General features: G+C 57.6%; 1 protein-coding gene and 1 long non-coding RNA gene across 4 annotated transcripts in view; one reads left to right on the top strand and one right to left on the bottom strand.

The window, feature by feature from the left end:
• Window positions 1–457: 457 nt before the first annotated feature.
• Window positions 458–7,480, bottom strand: LOC113987231. Its single transcript, XR_003540419.2, has 2 exons — window positions 6,720–7,480; window positions 458–2,801 (listed from the first exon to the last, which is right to left on the bottom strand). It is a non-coding gene; the product is annotated as an uncharacterized LOC113987231 (long non-coding RNA).
• A 5,016-nt stretch (window positions 7,481–12,496) lies between these two features.
• ACSF3 (acyl-CoA synthetase family member 3) overlaps window positions 12,497–14,133 on the top strand; it is a 56,161-nt gene continuing 54,524 nt past the window's right edge. For 2 of the 3 annotated variants that reach the window (XM_027719767.2, XM_039382217.1), the window contains exon 1: window positions 12,510–12,585. The gene's annotated coding sequence lies outside the window, so the exon portion shown is untranslated. Of the gene's footprint in view, window positions 12,586–14,133 lie in introns of all 3 variants that reach the window. The other variant, XM_027719765.2, reaches the window with a different exon arrangement.

The raw sequence follows: 14,133 nt of genomic DNA on the forward strand, positions 1-14,133 counted from the left end.
TGTGAGTCCCTGTGGATGGCTTGGGGCATCCTGGGAAGAAGATGGTCCAGGGAGCATTTCTGGGATGATGTGGAGTGCCAGGATGTGTGCAGGACACGGAGAGCTCAGCCCCTTGCAGGGATGCCCCGATATCCCTTGTCCCACACATCCCTGTATGCTGGGATGCTGGCAGCACCCAGAGAACTCAGTTCCTTGCAGGAACACGGGCAGGAGAAGGTGATGGGAAGGAGGTGGGACACCTGCCCTGCCCTGGGGACATCCTGGCAGCAGGGATGTCCCGTGCCCCAGCAGGGAAGGCAGAAGAGAGCAGGATCCATCCTTTCCCCAGGCAGGAGTAGCCCAGAGGGGAGCCGGAGCCCCCAACATTCCCCTCCCTGGCCCTCATTCCCAGCTCATTAAGGCTCTCCCATTATTCTGACATTTTGTGCGCGTCACGTAGCGGGAAGAAGTAATTTACTTAGAAGAAATTAAAAGTTCATTTTAATTGAGCGCACACTGCAGTATGCAAATGCGGGCGCATTATGTACACTGATGCGGAGACAAAGGCTGTAATCAACTGTTAACCCCCTCCGAGCCAGCCCCACGCTCCACCACAAACCCAGTACCACTCCGGCCACTCTGGAGACCCCAGACCCACATTTGGGATGTCCCCTTCCATGCAGCTCCATGTTCTCATAGCAGGGTGATGGATAAACCCCTTGTGCATGTCTCTGTGCCAGCTGGGATGCAGGAGTCACACAGGGATGCCAGGGATGGAGGTGTCCCCAAATTGCTGTGACGCACTGGGATGGCTTCAAGCCAGCAGAAAAGAGTGGATGGTGGGGCAGCGGGTCTCCAGGGGTGAGAAAGTCATTTTGGGGAGCCGGAATGGAGGTGCAAAGGCCAGATGAGACAGGAATACACATCCAAAGGCCAAAATACGGATCATCGGAGCTGTGACAACCCTCAAATCTAGCTATCTCTGGAATGAGCCTGTGATATTCCCAACATCCTGTTGCAATTTTTTAATGTTTTTTTTTTACTACCTGTCAGATCTGAGGGTTTTTTAATGTCAGTGCAAATGGAACTGGTTCACAGATGCGAGATGACAGCCCACTGCAGGAGACAGACAAATTACCTCCAACCTCGGCTCAAGACACCCACGGACTCCCAGACGAAGAGGGGTGGTAATGGGGGGGAGGTGTAATGAGTTGCCAGTGCTCAGCCAGGCTGCCCACCCTGGTCTGTGGGTGCTCTGTGGGTGCAGCAGGTCTGTGAGCATCCCATGCACACCAAATCCATGAGACCCAAAGGGATTCTGGGGATGGCACATGCTCATCTAACACTATATTACAGGTGGATGATGCTAAAATTAAGGGAAATATGAGGACAGAGGTGTCCTTTTGAAGGGGACACACCAAGAGTGACAGGGTGGACCCATCCGTCCTTTGCAGGAGGGATGATGCTGTTGGGAATCCCTTCTCCTGGCTTTGCCAAGGATGGAAGGACAGACCCAGGATGGGACTTTGCCACCCTGGGGCAGGTGACAGTGGCAGTTTCACCCCAGAGCTGCATGTGGAGGAGGACTGGGGAACACCTTGGAGCATCTATCACCACCTCAGCTGCCCTTCACCAGTCCTGTGCTCCCAGGAGCCTCAACCCCAGTGCTCCCAGTCAGCTCCCAAAGGCAACCAGGGTGGTCGAGGAGGATTTAATTGCTGCCTTGTAACCTTTGCATCCTGTCCCACGTGCCGGCTGGGCGCCCGGCTCTGCAGCTCCAGATGGCACCCGGGAAAGAGTTAAGTCCGCTGTGATCAACAGCAAGAAGCAAGTGGTAAACAGTTTTTCTCTCCCTCTGCTAAATTAATATGCAAATTCCCCCCTCTTCCCTCCCCCCCCCTTGCTTCGAAATTAGCGAGGTAGAATGCTTGGGCTAATTATGCATTCAAACGAGCAGGCTTCGTTAATGTGGCACTAAGAGGAGCCTGAAAATGATTGTGAGACGATGAAATTGAAATTGGAGCATGGCACTTCTAATGCATCTGGAGTCACTCTTGCGTGCCCCGGCAGATGTAACCTGGCAGTGACCGGCAGCTCCCGCTGCCCTGCCTGTGCCCGGGCACTCCCAGCACCCCAAGCATCCCCAGCACCCCACAGTACCTCCCCCAGCTTCTCCATCCCGCTCCAAAATCAATGCAGTTACAAGATTTCCCAGCCCAATTCCTCGGCAATAGAGGGGTGTGATGGCCTCACACACCCACAGCTCTCGGCTTGGGGTGGGGATGAGGAATACACGCCGAAGTATTCCCTGAACACTGAGAAGCAGGGTCAGGATTAGGACTGATGGTGCTCCGGGTGTGCAGAGCAGTTTCTGGCACAGCCCTTGGTGTGTCCATGCAGGTCCTGCGGGGTGATGCCACCATCAGCCTCTGTGCTCCCATGGTCCAGAGCACGGCTGGGAGCACGTTTCTCCTTCCCCGGCCAAATCCTGTCCCCTGAGGCATCCAGAAGAGCCTGAGTGTATTTGGTAAAGCTCCACATGTACTGGTGTTCACATGGATAAGCCTCCAAATGGATAAACCTTCTTCACTCCTGGGGATGCTGAAATCTGATGGCTGCCGGAAGGTCATTCCCATTGCCATGTACCAGCAGGCTCGGTGCTCAGCAGTTGCTGGCACATCCCAGCAAGGACAAAACCGGTGGCACATCCACATGTCATATCACATGGCCCATGGCACCACCAGGTGTGAGTCTGTGCCCCAGGACTGGGTGACACAGTGGCATCCAGGGCCAGGCGGGGGCTGCTCCCATGGGACTGGGATCTGCAGATGAAAAGCAGGAGAAAAGACTTAGGGTGACAAGACAAACAGAGACACGTTTTATTTTTGGAGATGTTTTATGCTGGGGATGAGCAGCCATGGGCTGTGACAGGCACATGGGATGATGAAGGATTCACAGGAATACCAACTCAGGATGTCACCAGTCCCAGCCTCCACTGGGATAACTGTTCACTGCCATCTCCATGAGCTCGAGTTCAGCACCCAAGGGCCAAACCCCATTTCCCACGAGAGCTGGCAGCACTGTGGTACCTGCCAAACCAATCCCCCTCCGGCAGGCAGCAGGGATGGGAGTTGGTATTAAATATTCATCAGAGGTGTGGAATTTACTGGAACCATCCATTAGGAGGTAACACACAGTCCGCAGTGTGCTCCTGGCAGCCGGGCCATGCCGTGGTGGGCGGCCAGGAGGAAGGAGGCAGGGAAGGAAGACGGATGCTCTGGAGGAGACTGCGGAGCCATAAACCAGATGCACTGTTAGTAATCAATGAGGAGCTACAGACTTTCAGTGCTCAACCACCAAGAGTGAAGAGAAGAAATAAACAGACAAGGAGATGAATAATATCCCGGAAAGAAGGGGAAGGAGTGGGAGAGCAGCAGGGATGCAGATCTGAGAGGAGACAGTCCCTGGGAGAGGGGTGGGATGGAATGGCATGGTTTGGTCCAGAGGGATGCTGAGCATCCCAGACGAGAGCAATGTTGAATGTCCCAGAGGGATGCTGAGCACCTGGGAGAGTGTTGAGCACCCCAGAGGGATACTGAGCATCCTGGAGCAACGTCAGGTGTCTTGGAGGGATGCTGAGCACATGAGAGCGATGCTGAGTGTCCCACAGGAATGCTGAGCACCCAGGAGTGATGTTGACCATCCCAGAGGGATGCTGAGCACTCCTGAGGACACACACCTTGGCAGAGGAGGCCATGGGGCTCAGAGTGAGTCATGGTGCGCCTGGGCAGGGCCGGGGCAAGGGCATTCCCCGGGCACCAGGACCCACCGCATCGGCTCTGCTCCGCAGTGTGCCCCAGGGTCGGGGCTGGCACACAGAGGGGGTTGTTTTCCCCATCTCTCCGGTAATTTTTTCCCTCTGACTATGATGCATAGCAGTGCTAATTCGGCACGTTGCCATTAATTCCAGCACAGCTGCTGCTCTCTCCCTCAAGGCATTTTGCTAATACTCGGCTTCAGAGCCTCTCAGCAAATTAACATCATTTGTTCTGCAGAACATGTTTTATTTCTACACTACATGCATAGCTTATTACTCCTCCAGAAACTCGGGGTATGCGGGAGGCAGTGCCAGCGGGCATGGCCCTCCAGAGCCAGCCCTGCTCCCCAGCTCACCATGCCCATCCCCACGCAGGCACAGGGACACAGCACAGTCCTTTGTGCCACCTCACACTGACCTGAGGTGAAACTGCAGGGATTTTCTCCTGGTACTGGGATGCCGTGGTGCTGTCAGAGCTGCTGAGACTGGCGATGTGAGGTAGGATGGTGGCAGCGTGCTGGATCGGTCACTGTCTGGGACCTCCTGCATCCTTCCAGCCTGATGCCACACCTCAGTGTTCCCATATTTAGAGACAGGGGTGACAAGACGTCCCAGCAGGCCATGACTTGAGGGCCAGGTTGGGGCTTGCTGGACGTGATGCTGAAGGGCACCAGGAATCCCCAGTGTGAGTGGGATGGCTTTGAACCTCTGGCAGCAATGCTGGGATGGAGCAGAACATCTCCCATGTGGCCCTTGGTGCTGAGCCCCCTGGAGATCCCAGGGCTGCCAGTGGCGGGTGTGACCCAGGCAGGGTGTCATGAGCCAGAGAGGGTGTCCTGCCCACTACCCACCAACCCACAGCCCCTGCTGGTGACAATTTCAGGTCTTTTGCTTTGATTAAGGTTATTTAAGCTTTTTACCGAAACATAAAACCTGATTGTTTGCATAAACAACCTAATTGGATTATGGCGCACAGCATCGCTAATGCCATGGGCTGGCTGGGAGCCGGCGGGAGCACCAGGAGCAGGGGTGGTTTGGGCAGAGGGGGGGGTGACACCCCTCCGTGCCCCACACCAGGGTCTGCACCCCCCCTGCCCCCTTCTCCCAGCCATGGAGGGACTCTCCTCGGGGTGGGGAACAGCCGCATAGGGACACAGTGTCCCCAGCACATGGGCCTGGCTATGCCCTGACTATGTCCACCTGCAAGGTGAAAGGAGACAAAGACTTCACTCCAGCATGGCTGGTGGGAGGAGGAAGAGGAAGATGGAGGTGGCAAGCGGGAAGCAGGGGGCCAGGAGCTTTGCAGGAATGCTGCCTGCACAGCGTTTCCATGGCTGGGAGCTGCAGAAGGCTTTCATGGCAAGAGGCAGAGAGGCTCCATGAATATTTCATTAGGAAAGCAATGTGGTGTGCTGCAGAGAACATCTGGCTGGAGTCCCTGGAGACCCCTGCCTTGTGCAGGAAGCAGGAACTGTGAAATACGGAGGAAAATGAGGGAAAGGGGGAGATGGGGGGATCATCCCGTGACATGGGGAGCGTTCCTGCCCCTCTGGCCCTGTGATGGGCAGTGCAGGGAAGGTGTGGGGCTTCGTCCTCCGGTGAATGACAGCTCTGGGGAGGTGGAGGGGCTGCAGTGGTGCCATCCAGGTGGAGGGATCTTTTCTGATCCTTCTCCATGGGACATTTTGGGGGACCAGGCTGCAGCAGGGTACTGTGTTTAGTCCAAATATCCAATGAAAGAATGGACAGAGCTGCTCCTCCAGCTTATAGTTGGGGTTACCAGGTGCTGACCAGCCCAGCCAGCGATGATGGAGCCTGGGATGATGGAGCCTGGGATGGGATGGGATAAGATGAGATGTCTCCTCTTGTCTCCCTCCACATCCCTCTCAGGGACATGCTGATGCCCTCGAAGCTGGATGCTGGGGTCCCTGCCCTGGTTCCTGCAGATGATGGATGCTGGGGTCAGGGACCCTGAGAGAGGTTTGTCCTGGTAGGATTGGTGCCAAGTGGACATCATTGGGCACAGCCAGGGTGCAGAGCATCAGGCAGGAATCAGGGTGGCTTGAGATTTGGGATTGCCAACAACCCTGCTTCCCTTCAGTGCCATCTCCTTTCCCTCACACTGGGCAGGTTTGGCACTTTGGGACCCTTAGCCTTCACATGGTGCCTGTGGAGCGGTGACACCACAGTGTTCCTGGCATCTGCTGCTGGCTCCAACATTGCTCCTGCAGCACAGGGCAGGCAGCATGCTCTGCAAGCTGGACCAGCATGTGGTAGCACCAAGGCTCTGTCCTGCACCTTCAGCCTCCTCCCTAAGGCTCCCACAACCACTCACACCCCCATCTCCTTCACGCATCATGCTGTGGCTATGACCCTGGCATCATGCAGGTCATGGTCATGGACCAAGAGCTTCCCAGTGCACCAAAATCCTCCCTTTCCCTCCTCTTCCTCCCCAGTATGGTGGTGAGTGTGGGGGACTCACTGCCCACCCTCCCTTTCTCCTCACTCAGCCACCAGGCTCAGCTCTGCAGTAGTCCAGCTCTGCTGGCAGCAGGACTTTGGCTCACACCTCCCTGCCCACAGCCCCTGTGGCTCCCAGCCCTGTGCCCCCGGTAGACAAAGCCCAACCACACAAAGCCACAACCTCCCTTGCCGGCCCCACGTGCAGCAAATCCCCTCTGCAGCCACCGACCAAGCCTGACCGGCACTCAGAGCCCTTGCCTGCCTGTTCCAGACAGCAGTGGAAGGACTGAAGGGCTGCCATGGGACAGGCCAGGCAGGAGAGCAGCAGGACATCCAGGGAGGCCATGGGCAGCCTGCATGGAGCTGAGCCAGCCGGGATGCGCTGAGCTGGCCGGGATGCACAGCCCCGGCTGCAGACACATGCACGCACACGCACACCCTTGAAAACGAAGGCAAATACCTCTCTTGTCTCCGGCTCCTCCGTTTGCTGCCCATCCTGCCTCGGCCACGCTGTGCCTCTGCCGTGCTGCCCGTCCTCCATGTGCCCGCGCTGCCAGACCCTCCTCTCCGCCACTGGTGGATTTTGGCCCCCGCTGCCTGCTGGCGTTTTGGCAGCCTCACCGCTCCAGCGATGGCATGTGTCCATTATTTTTTTTTTTCCTCTCTCCCTTTCACAATCCGTCCTCCCCAGCCTTCTCCGCTGGTGCCTCCAGAGCCGCCTGTGGTGCCAGCTCGCAGGGAAATTGGCAGCAAGCGCGGCACAGGGATCCTCCCGCAGCTGACGGAGCCCTGCCAGGCGCAGGCAGCCCTTCTGCCAGCCACCAGCCTTGGCACGGTGGGCCGGGGGGCCGCGGGGGGCTGCCGAGGCTTGGCAGCCCTTCCCCGGCACCGCGTGCCCCAGCCGCCACGGCAGCTCCGCTGCCAAAAGCCAAATGGGGGGAGGAAAAGGGGAAAATGCAGAGAAAAGAGTTGGCTTCGCTGTACCCGGTGGTGGGGACCCACCAGGGGCCCCTTCCCTTGGCCAAGGCCAGCTGGGCAATGTCCTTGTCCCTCGTGGAGGTGCGGGAGCCTGGCCGAGGTGCCGGTTTCACATGGAGAGGCTCAGCCCCGTCTGTCCCCACTCGTGCCCCCAGTCCAGCCGCGAAAGCCCATCCCAGGGATGGTAAGTGCCGACGCAGACCAGCGATGCTGCATGGCGAGAACGGCTCCCATAGACACACCTCTTACCCAGCATCCGTCTGCTGCGAAGGGAGGCCCAGGAAATTGGGAAGGGGAGAGCGGAGGAGGGACTTCTGGTGATGGGTGGGGGGTTTTGGGGTGCCCTCTGGCCGTGTGTTGCTCGACATGGCTGTCTCAGCCTCATGCAGCACAACATCCTCACTTTGTGCCGAAATCCTGGCCCTGGCAGTGCAGTCATGTCATGGCTCCATCCTGGCCAGCCATCGGCATCACAACCGACCCTGCTTTTCTGGCTTTTCTTCTCCAAATTCCTGGGTTTGGTGTATTTTTGAAGGGAGAGGTGGGAGTGTGTCTTGGACGTCTACTGTAGCCTGGGTTCTCCTGGCACCAATAACCCAGGAGGGTCCCTGAGGCCAGGGGACATTGGTGGGAACAACTGGGCTGGAAGTAGGAAACAGAGCCAGCCCAGTTCCTGTTCAAGTTCTCCCAAAATAAGTCATTTACTGAGAGCCACGCTCACTGGGAGCCATGGGGATCCTAGGGCTGCCCCCTGCCCCCTCTTCAGCCCCACAACAAAGCCCCATGGCACAGCCTGGGGGCACAGAGCACAGTGAGCACATGGAGAGCCGCTGCCATCCCTGTTTAACAGGTTTACCCCCTAATCAGGGATGTCTTTAATGGAGTTGGCAGGAGATACCAGGAGCCTTCCATGGGACAGGATGAGGTATAAGTGGGTCCTCCTGCCATGCAGCCCCCAATATTCCTGTGTGGTGGCACATCCCAACCCGAGAGCTGGGGACATGGCACCTCCGAGGATGGTGGTGACTGTGCCATATGAAGATCCCAAGAATATCCTGGTGTGCCACTCTGCCCATGTCCCTGTGTCCCCATGCCCCGGTGGCTGTGCCCCAGCCTGCCCGTGTCACACGTGCGCCTGCCATTTCCTCAAATAAGCAGTTAATCTCCATCAATCATAATTCTGTGCAATTATCATAATAGGGCCATTTTGCACTTATCCTCAGCACGTGACACAGGAGCCACTTATGGCTCCACTTCACGCCGAGCAGCTCCGAGTTGCTCCTGTCCCCAGGGAGTCCCGATGGCAATCGTGTCCCCCACAGGCCCCTGGGGACAAACCTGTGCCCTGTCGCTCCAGTGTGGGTAGTGGTTCTGACAATGGATGCTCATGTCGGGTGGGATGCAGGCATGGGGGGACCTCTGAAATACAGAGGAGAACAAGGGAAAGAGGGAGATCTTGTCCCTGTCTTGTGCCTTCCCATCACAGCAGCAGCAGCACAGGGATTAAACCCCCAAATGGGGACACTTAATCTGGTTTCTCCCACCTTATGGCCCTACCAGCCCTGTCAGCCTCCTGGTTGAGACGGTGCCACAGGGCATGTGGTGGGGGACACCCGGCACTGACCTTCCGCTGGCTGGCGGGGAGCAGATTAGGGAGACTGGGAAGTGATGAGGCACGAGGGGTGGGGGATTAGGCTCCAGCAGATGGATGGAGATCAAACATTTCACTCCCCCTTGTTTACAACACCCTCCTGGGCAGCAATCAGGGATCCTGGCATGCGCTCCGGCTCTGTCCCTCCTTGGACTGGGGCAGGATGGGGATAGGGACACAATTCCCATGGTCTTGGGGTGTCCCAGTGGGGATGGATGGGCTCCCACCTCACTCCATCCTCACCCGAAACAGCACTGTGTGGCAGCTTCCAGTTCCCCCATGCCATGCCATGCCATGCCATGCCATGCCATGCCATGCCATGCCATGCCACACCATCCCACCAGGATGGAGCCTCTGGCAGCCATGGTGCTCTCCCTGAGCACTGAGCTCCCTGGAACCCAGCGGTGTTTGCGGTGTTTACACCACCCAGTAATTACTTTCCTTTTTTTTTTTTTTTAATAAATACGGATGTGCCACAAGTAAACTCGAACGCAATAAAAGCTTTCTGCTGGATCCATAATTAATCACCGAGCTGAGTAAGGCGGCGGGGGGGGGGGGGGTGGCGGAGAAGGCGGAAAACCCTCCCTCCGGTGCGGGCTGTGGGACTCACACCCAGCCGGGAGGGAGGGAGGGGACAAACCGCGGTGGCATTTTCGGGGCATCCCAGTGTTCTGGGGACCATCTCAACAGCCCCGTGAGCTGGGGAAGGGGGGCGATGGGTGAGCAGGGCTGTGGTGCGCCCCGGCTTTGGTTTTCCGGTGTCTGGTTGCTCCATGACATTGGGTGTTCTGCTCCCAGCTGTGATGGCACATCTGGACTGACCCCTCCCAGGGGACCCCTCCTTCCTCACAGCCCCAGATGGGAGCGTGTGGCCCCAGAATGGACGGCAGTGGCCGGCTGCTGCTCGTGGCCGTGGCTGAGCATCGTCTCCAGGGATGTGGCTGCCTCCAGATGGCCGGTGGGCACCAGGTGCTGGGGGCCGGAGCAGCAGAGGGTGGGTCGGGGTGGACATCTGGTGTGCACGGCCAGCTGGCCCTGCCGCCTGCCACGGTCGGGGGGGACGGCCCTGAACCCCCCCCCTCCCCAGGGCGGGGGGTCTCTGAACACGCTGAAGAGGCACAGAGGAGCATCCTGCCTGACACAGGAATCCATGGATGTCCCAAACCTGTCCTCACCCCGTGCACCCTGTCCCTGCCAGCCCCTGAACCACCACGGGGGTGGTGACACCCTGCTGGCATCAGAGACCCCCCTGTGGGCACACATCCCCTGGCGAGGGGGGTGTTAATCCCTGCGGCCTGCGGGGCCTGGGGAGGCCAGTGACAGATGGCAAGTGCGAAGTGGAGAATGACAGTGGCACTGGTAGGGCCAGGGTCGTGGTGACAGGGTCAAGCTGGGCAGTGGCAAGGCCAGGGTGGGCACAGGTGCAGGGCAGCAGGTGGGCACAGCTACCCTGAACCCTCTGCAGGGAGGTGGCACCTACTGTCACTGGGGGCCAGCCCAGAGCTGCTGGGGATGTTCAGACCCTCCTGCAGCAGCTCTGCATGGGACAGGTGTGTGACAGGGGGCCAGGAAATAGGGAGGGGGTGTAAAATGGGAAGGGAGTGTGAAATGGGAAAGGAGTGTGCAGTGGGGAGGGAACTGTGCAATGGGGAGGCTTGAAATGGGGAACGGGAAGGGAGTGTGCAATGGGGAGGCTTGAAATGGGGAACGGGAAGGGAGTGTGCAATAGGGAGTCATGCAATGGGGAATTGTGAAATGGGAAGATGTGAAATGGGGAGGGAGCCATGTGAGGGAGAGGTGTGAAATGGGAAGGGAGTGTTCAATGGGGAGTCGTGCAAGAGCTGTGCAATGGAGAGGGAGCCCTGTGATGGGGAGAAAATGGGGAGGGAGATGCGTGATGGGGAAATGTGCGATGGGGAGGGGGCTGTGCAGCAGGGAGGGAGCTGTGCAATGCTGAGTTGTGCAGTGGGAAGGGAGCTGTGGGACCATGAAATGGGGACCCTTGAAATGGAGAGGGAGCTGTGCAATGGGGAGACATGACACGAGGAGCTGTGCAGTGGGGAGGATGGGGGGAGGGAGCTGTGTGATGGGGAAGCATGAACAGGGAGGGACCTGTGCAATAGGGAGATGTGGAACAGGGAGGGAGCGTGCGATCGGGAGCTGTGAAATGGTGAGGGAGCTGAGTGATGGAGAGGTGTGTAAGAGTTGTGCAACAGGGAGGGAGTGTGCAATGGGGAGGGAACCATGCACTGGGGAGGCACGAAATGGGGAAGAAATGGGGGGGAGAGTTGTGTGATGGGGAAGTGTGCAAGAGGGAGGGAGCTGTGCTGCAGCTGTGCAATGAGGAGGGAGTTCTGCAGTGGAGAGTCATGCAATGGAGAGGGAGTGTGCCATGGGGAGGGAGTGGTGTGATGGAGAGACATGAAACGGGGAGGGAGCCATGGAACATATCCTTTGGGGAGCTGTGCAACAGGAGCTGTGTGACAGCCGGGCAATGGGGTGCTGTGCAAGGGAGACGGTGCTGCATAACGGGGAAAGGCTGTGCCACAGGGAGGGAGCCAGGAGATGGAGAGATGTGCAATGGGGAGCTGGGTAAGAGAGGAGATGTGCAATGAGGAGGGAGCTGTGCAATGGAGATTTGTGCTATGGAGCGCTGTGAAATGGGGTGCTGTGCAATGGTACTCCTTGCAGTGGGGCTCTGGGAGCTCAGCTGGAACATGCTTGTTGGCTGCACGCCTCCGCCAGGCCTGGGCTCTGCCCTAGGCCAGGCTTTGCCCTAGGCTGGGCTCTGCCCTAGGCCAGGCTCCCGGCCCTGTTTCCGCTCCCACCCCGCTGTGCCTCGTGGGCTGTGGCCGCCGGCCCTGGTGGAAACACACCTGGGGAGGTGGGTGGGGGGTCACCCCGGCTGTGCCGCTTCACGGAACACTGTGCACGGCCGGAAAAACATGGCTCCACCGGGGAGCAGGGCTGGCAGGGGACACACTGTGTGCCACCCGGCAACCTCTGAGCATCCCTTGGATGTCCGTACATCCCCAAGGTGTTTGTGTGTATCCAGGATGTCTGTGTGTCCCCGAGATATCCCTGTGTCCCAGGGACGTCCATGTGTCCATGGGATGTCTGTGTGTCCCATGGGTGTCTGTGTGTCTCTAAGATGTCTGTGCACCCCAGGGACTTCTCTCCACACCTTGGAGGTCCCATGAGTCCAGGCGATCCCTCATCCGTGCCAAAATCCCGAAGTCCCGTGGATTGGGCACGTGGCCCCAGCACCCCCAGGCAGAGCTGCAGCTCCATGATACCATGAACACCCGCCATGAGATCAGAGGACACCATGAGGACGCTCCAGGTTGCTGCAGTGACCGTCGGCTCCGCGGCGCCCCCAGCCCCGCCCCCCGTGAGCTGTTTGGGGCCAAATCCCCATAAATCAGGTGCGGGTTGGTGCGGTGGCGGAACGTTCGTGCGCGGAACGTTCGGACCGTCGCGCTGTGTTCGCCCGGAGCCGTCCGCGGGCGGAGCGGTCCCCCGGCGGCAGGTGAGGCCCGCAGGAGGCGGCGGGGTCGGGGCGGCCCCGAGGGGGTCCCGCAGGCTGCGGGGCCTGTGGCGGGGCCGCGGCGAGGCCGGTCCGTGCCCGCGGGACTTCGGGAATCGTGGGACGAAGGGTTTTCCTGCTGCTTCTGCTCTGGGGCGTGCCGTGAGTAGGGTGAGGGCAAAGAGCTGGGGGGGGAGGAATCCGGTCTGGGATAGGAAAAGAATTAGACCCCTCCTTCCCGTGAGGGCGGTGAGGCTCTGGCACAGGGTATTCCGTGGATGCCCCATCCCTGGAAGCATTCAAGGCCAGGTTGGAAGGGGCTTGGAGCAACCTGGTCTAGTGGAAGGTGCCCTTGCCCATGGCAGGAGGTGGGACTGGGTAGGCTGTAAGGTCCTTTCCAACACAAACCTTTCTAGGATTAAATATTTCTCTATTTTTTTTTGTGAGAAGGGGAGAATAATCAGCATCTCAATCATTATTTGATACCTTTCTCACATCTCTTTCTCTAAGTTATTTTATTATTTTCCAAGAATAAAGTATTTTTTTATCTCCTCTGTTGTAGAAAAAGCCGAGTTGCTTTGTATTTATGTCTATAAATGAGGAAAGGATGGAATCTTGCAGGTTGGACTTTCAGTGATAGTTACATCACCAAGCCACGATCAGAGCTGGAATGATGATTATTTCCTATTATAAATCAGTTTGGAATAGCTCAGAGTAACTCCATGGATCATTTTACTTCAGGGAATGCAATTTATGCCCTTTATGTTCAGAAGGTGCAGAGGGGGTTGTCACAGAGTGGACAGGGATGGGTCTGCACTGGGTCAGCTTCCAGTTTGCACTGGTTTGGTTGTGCTGGGAGCTGGTGGGTGCCCTTGGCTGCTTTAAATTCCTCAGTCATAGGAGGATGGGTTTGGACCCTTCCCTTCCCAGGGGGAGGGGTTGGACCCTTCCCTTTCTTGGGGGGGACAGACCCTCCCTTCTTGGACCTTCCCTTCCAGGGGGGTTTGAACCTTCTTTTCCAAAGCAGCAGAGCCCCATCTCTGTGCTACCATGATCTTCCCATGGGCCCTGGTGACAAACTTTGTTTCCAGGTGTACTGTGCCAGACTTTGTAGTCCCAGTTATCCCTGGGGAATGGGAGGGGAAAGAAAACAGCCCCTGGATTTACTTTCCCCTGAGTGTCTGTAAGTCTGCACACGTAGACAAGCCCAGTTCTCTGAAGTCCCTAATGCCCAGGCCTGGCTGAAGGTGCTGCTGTTTGTTGCTCCATTAAATCTAGACTCATGGGAATGGGATAATGGGATGTTTTTGGAAGGAACTGTTGTGAAGGAGCAACAAACACCTGCTCTGGAGCCATACAGGGAACAGGGAGAATGCTGAGAGCAGGATCCTGGGAAACCACTGCTTCCAGTTAATGTCCCGGGTTCGGTTTAAGTTACAAAATGTGTTGGCTCTTTATCTTTTAGTCTCTGCAGAGCAGTGGAAAGATGTCACACGAATTTGGTCATGACCTGCTTTGTTTTTTTCCATCCTGGTGGCAAATGTCAGGGGTTCACACAGTCACCCCACTCTGGGTTTGAAGCCTCTCTGCTCCCCCAGATGTTTCCGCAGTAAATCACAAGTTTGTTTTGCAGAAGCAGAAATTGAGGTCAATATGCAAAAGAAAATATGAGCAGAGCCGGTGTCTGGGTGGAGAAACGCTCCGAAGGTGGAGGGGAGA

Source organism: Pipra filicauda, unplaced genomic scaffold (genome assembly GCF_003945595.2).
Source record: "Pipra filicauda isolate LSUMZ 115617 unplaced genomic scaffold, ASM394559v2 scaffold261_size1826302_pilon, whole genome shotgun sequence".
Taxonomy (NCBI): Eukaryota; Metazoa; Chordata; class Aves; order Passeriformes; family Pipridae; genus Pipra; species Pipra filicauda.